The sequence below is a fragment of the Oenanthe melanoleuca genome, unplaced genomic scaffold, assembly GCF_029582105.1.
Source record: "Oenanthe melanoleuca isolate GR-GAL-2019-014 unplaced genomic scaffold, OMel1.0 S171, whole genome shotgun sequence".
NCBI classification, from domain to species: domain Eukaryota; kingdom Metazoa; phylum Chordata; class Aves; order Passeriformes; family Muscicapidae; genus Oenanthe; species Oenanthe melanoleuca.
In genome coordinates this window covers 31,127-36,956 of record NW_026612820.1, presented here as the reverse complement: position 1 = coordinate 36,956, position 5,830 = coordinate 31,127, and positions in this window count along the sequence as shown.

Here is a 5,830-nt window from a genome sequence, read left to right as displayed (position 1 = left end):
AACAGGAAAGGAAGACAGAGAACAACAGCAGCAAAGCCGCTATTTAATAGGGGGAGACACTTCACACACCAAAGGGCTGAGGTACTAAAACATATACCAGAAAACTGGGACATCTTTCCACAGGTTTAACAGCAGTCCTAAAATATCCACAGATGCTGCCAGAGAGAATAAAGGACACTTTTTCTTCCACAGTTCAGTGATTGTTTCCCAAGTGCAAGCTGCCATTGCCAGAGCTTTCTTTGCCATTTTTGCCTTCAGAGGAAGACAGTGGGATCTTTTCATTTCTCCAAGAGCCTTGCTCCCAACAGTCAGATTTCCAAGTGCCAAACTCCTCCTTTGTTGAAATTCCTCCCTATGTCCACATTTCTTCCTTCAATCCCCACGACAAGCCATTCCTGCTTACAGGAAGCTTATTCCTCACTTCTGCCCCTCTCTGAGCACCCTTGGGTAGGCATCTGTGATGTCTTTTGCTTCAGCTGGCTGCCCAAAATACTGGAGTGCAATAAAACATCCTGGAAGCCCAAGGGAGTGACTGCCTGAAACACTTATCCTGCAGCTGAGAGGCACCAGGAGTGCTGTGTGCTGTTACCCAGGAACCAACACAAGCCAATAAGGATATTCCAAAGCTACTAAGAGGGAAAACAGGCAAATTCATTGCAGAGCGCTGCTTTTCTGCAATTTTGTACACCACTCTAGTTTGCAGTAGCTTGTTCCTTTATCTTGGCAGGTTAGCAAAATGCCTACAAAATGTACTTGATCAGGACAAGCCTTATTGTTGTTACATCAGCTGACCAGGACCATTCTTCTGATTTAATTAGATCAGATCTGATTTAATCCTGCAGCGATATCTCTCTAGGCGAGGTAAAGTGTCGTCTCCTGCTAACACAGAACACTCTGCTGGTGGGTTTTGCTACTGCCAAAACACGCCTGGCGTGTGCACTTTTCTGTCCAAGTCTCTGTACCATACGAGAATGCCCTGCTCCTTGGAAGCGTACCGTGCACTCTGTAAGTTCTGCATAGGGACGAGCACTGCAGTGTACAGAACGCTAAGGAGAAAGCATGCACAGCACACAGTAGTTCTCACTTGGCACTACACTTAGAACTGAGTTCTCTGCATCACGGCTATGTACCACAGAAGACTGCTTGGCGAATGGCTATGTAGTAGCAAAGCAAGCTGACGTTGATCCTGCTTCATGCCTTCTAGTCACTGACAAGCGATCTAGCTGCCAAGTGCACTCTCCAGTGCTCTGCAGCTTCCTTCTTCGCGCTATGTAGTCCTGCGGCGATATCTCTCTAGGCGAGGTAAGTGTCGTCTCCTGCTAACACAGAACACTCTGCTGCTAGGGTTTTGCTAGCTGCCAAAACACGCCTGGCGTGTGCACTTTTCTGTCCAAGTCTCTGTACCATACGAGAATGCCCTGCTCCTTGGAAGCGTACCGTGCACTCTGTAAGTTCTGCATAGGGACGAGCACTGCAGTGTACAGAACGCTAAGGAGAAAGCATGCACAGCACACAGTAGTTCTCACTTGGCACTACACTTAGAACTGAGTTCTCTGCATCACGGCTATGTACCACAGAAGACTGCTTGGCGAATGGCTATGTAGTAGCAAAGCAAGCTGACGTTGATCCTGCTTCATGCTTTCAGTCACTGACAAGCGATCTAGCTGCCAAGTGCACTCTCCAGTGCTCTGCAGCCTCCTTCTTCGCGCTATGTATCCTGCGGCGATATCTCTCTAGGCGAGGTAAAGTGTCGTCTCCTGCTAACACAGAACACTCTGCTGCTGGGTTTTGCTACTGCCAAAACACGCCTGGCGTGTGCACTTTTCTGTCCAAGTCTCTGTACCATACGAGAATGCCCTGCTCCTTGGAAGCGTACCGTGCACTCTGTAAGTTCTGCATAGGGACGAGCACTGCAGTGTACAGAACGCTAAGGAGAAAGCATGCACAGCACACAGTAGTTCTCACTTGGCACTACACTTAGAACTGAGTTCTCTGCATCACGGCTATGTACCACAGAAGACTGCTTGGCGAATGGCTATGTAGTAGCAAAGCAAGCTGACGTTGATCCTGCTTCATGCTTTCAGTCACTGACAAGCGATTAGCTGCCAAGTGCACTCTCCAGTGCTCTGCAGCCTCCTTCTTCGCGCTATGTATCCTGCGGCGATATCTCTCTAGGCGAGGTAAAGTGTCGTCTCCTGCTAACACAGAACACTCTGCTGGTGGGTTTTGCTACTGCCAAAACACGCCTGGCGTGTGCACTTTTCTGTCCAAGTCTCTGTACCATACGAGAATGCCCTGCTCCTTGGAAGCGTACCGTGCACTCTGTAAGTTCTGCATAGGGACGAGCACTGCAGTGTACAGAACGCTAAGGAGAAAGCATGCACAGCACACAGTAGTTCTCACTTGGCACTACACTTAGAACTGAGTTCTCTGCATCACGGCTATGTACCACAGAAGACTGCTTGGCGAATGGCTATGTAGTAGCAAAGCAAGCTGACGTTGATCCTGCTTCATGCTTCTAGTCACTGACAAGCGATCTAGCTGCCAAGTGCACTCTCCAGTGCTCTGCAGCCTCCTTCTTCGCGCTATGTATCCTGCGGCGATATCTCTCTAGGCGAGGTAAAGTGTCGTCTCCTGCTAACACAGAACACTCTGCTGCTAGGTTGGTAAGTATTGCTACTGCCAAAACACGCCTGGCGTGTGCACTTTTCTGTCCAAGTCTCTGTACCATACGAGAATGCCCTGCTCCTTGGAAGCGTACCGTGCACTCTGTAAGTTCTGCATAGGGACTGAGCACTGCAGTGTACAGAACGCTAAGGAGAAAGCATGCACAGCACACAGTAGTTCTCACTTGGCACTACACTTAGAACTGAGTTCTCTGCATCACGGCTATGTACCACAGAAGACTGCTTGGCGAATGGCTATGTAGTAGCAAAGCAAGCTGACGTTGATCCTGCTTCATGCTTTCAGTCACTGACAAGCGATCTAGCTGCCAAGTGCACTCTCCAGTGCTCTGCAGCCTCCTTCTTCGCGCTATGTATCCTGCGGCGATATCTCTCTAGGCGAGGTAAAGTGTCGTCTCCTGCTAACACAGAACACTCTGCTGGTGGGTTTTGCTACTGCCAAAACACGCCTGGCGTGTGCACTTTTCTGTCCAAGTCTCTGTACCATACGAGAATGCCCTGCTCCTTGGAAGCGTACCGTGCACTCTGTAAGTTCTGCATAGGGACGAGCACTGCAGTGTACAGAACGCTAAGGAGAAAGCATGCACAGCACACAGTAGTTCTCACTTGGCACTACACTTAGAACTGAGTTCTCTGCATCACGGCTATGTACCACAGAAGACTGCTTGGCGAATGGCTATGTAGTAGCAAAGCAAGCTGACGTTGATCCTGCTTCATGCTTCTAGTCACTGACAAGCGATTAGCTGCCAAGTGCACTCTCCAGTGCTCTGCAGCCTCCTTCTTCGCGCTATGTATCCTGCGGCGATATCTCTCTAGGCGAGGTAAAGTGTCGTCTCCTGCTAACACAGAACACTCTGCTGCTAGGTTTTGCTACGTGCCAAAACACGCCTGGCGTGTGCACTTTTCTGTCCAAGTCTCTGTACCATACGAGAATGCCCTGCTCCTTGGAAGCGTACCGTGCACTCTGTAAGTTCTGCATAGGGACGAGCACTGCAGTGTACAGAACGCTAAGGAGAAAGCATGCACAGCACACAGTAGTTCTCACTTGGCACTACACTTAGAACTGAGTTCTCTGCATCACGGCTATGTACCACAGAAGACTGCTTGGCGAATGGCTATGTAGTAGCAAAGCAAGCTGACGTTGATCCTGCTTCATGCCTTCTAGTCACTGACAAGCGATCTGCTGCCAAGTGCACTCTCCAGTGCTCTGCAGCCTCCTTCTTCGCGCTATGTATCCTGCGGCGATATCTCTCTAGGCGAGGTAAAGTGTCGTCTCCTGCTAACACAGAACACTCTGCTGGTAGGGTTTTGCTACTGCCAAAACACGCCTGGCGTGTGCACTTTTCTGTCCAAGTCTCTGTACCATACGAGAATGCCCTGCTCCTTGGAAGCGTACCGTGCACTCTGTAAGTTCTGCATAGGGACGAGCACTGCAGTGTACAGAACGCTAAGGAGAAAGCATGCACAGCACACAGTAGTTCTCACTTGGCACTACACTTAGAACTGAGTTCTCTGCATCACGGCTATGTACCACAGAAGACTGCTTGGCGAATGGCTATGTAGTAGCAAAGCAAGCTGACGTTGATCCTGCTTCATGCTTTCAGTCACTGACAAGCGATCTAGCTGCCAAGTGCACTCTCCAGTGCTCTGCAGCCTCCTTCTTCGCGCTATGTATCCTGCGGCGATATCTCTCTAGGCGAGGTAAAGTGTCGTCTCCTGCTAACACAGAACACTCTGCTGGCTAGGGTTTTGCTACTGCCAAAACACGCCTGGCGTGTGCACTTTTCTGTCCAAGTCTCTGTACCATACGAGAATGCCCTGCTCCTTGGAAGCGTACCGTGCACTCTGTAAGTTCTGCATAGGGACGAGCACTGCAGTGTACAGAACGCTAAGGAGAAAGCATGCACAGCACACAGTAGTTCTCACTTGGCACTACACTTAGAACTGAGTTCTCTGCATCACGGCTATGTACCACAGAAGACTGCTTGGCGAATGGCTATGTAGTAGCAAAGCAAGCTGACGTTGATCCTGCTTCATGCTTCAGTCACTGACAAGCGATTAGCTGCCAAGTGCACTCTCCAGTGCTCTGCAGCCTCCTTCTTCGCGCTATGTATCCTGCGGCGATATCTCTCTAGGCGAGGTAAAGTGTCGTCTCCTGCTAACACAGAACACTCTGCTGGTGGGTTTTGCTACTGCCAAAACACGCCTGGCGTGTGCACTTTTCTGTCCAAGTCTCTGTACCATACGAGAATGCCCTGCTCCTTGGAAGCGTACCGTGCACTCTGTAAGTTCTGCATAGGGACGAGCACTGCAGTGTACAGAACGCTAAGGAGAAAGCATGCACAGCACACAGTAGTTCTCACTTGGCACTACACTTAGAACTGAGTTCTCTGCATCACGGCTATGTACCACAGAAGACTGCTTGGCGAATGGCTATGTAGTAGCAAAGCAAGCTGACGTTGATCCTGCTTCATGCTTTCAGTCACTGACAAGCGATCTAGCTGCCAAGTGCACTCTCCAGTGCTCTGCAGCCTCCTTCTTCGCGCTATGTATCCTGCGGCGATATCTCTCTAGGCGAGGTAAAGTGTCGTCTCCTGCTAACACAGAACACTCTGCTGCTAGGGTTTTGCTACTGCCAAAACACGCCTGGCGTGTGCACTTTTCTGTCCAAGTCTCTGTACCATACGAGAATGCCCTGCTCCTTGGAAGCGTACCGTGCACTCTGTAAGTTCTGCATAGGGACGAGCACTGCAGTGTACAGAACGCTAAGGAGAAAGCATGCACAGCACACAGTAGTTCTCACTTGGCACTACACTTAGAACTGAGTTCTCTGCATCACGGCTATGTACCACAGAAGACTGCTTGGCGAATGGCTATGTAGTAGCAAAGCAAGCTGACGTTGATCCTGCTTCATGCTTTCAGTCACTGACAAGCGATCTAGCTGCCAAGTGCACTCTCCAGTGCTCTGCAGCCTCCTTCTTCGCGCTATGTATCCTGCGGCGATATCTCTCTAGGCGAGGTAAAGTGTCGTCTCCTGCTAACACAGAACACTCTGCTGGTGGGTTTTGCTACTGCCAAAACACGCCTGGCGTGTGCACTTTTCTGTCCAAGTCTCTGTACCATACGAGAATGCCCTGCTCCTTGGA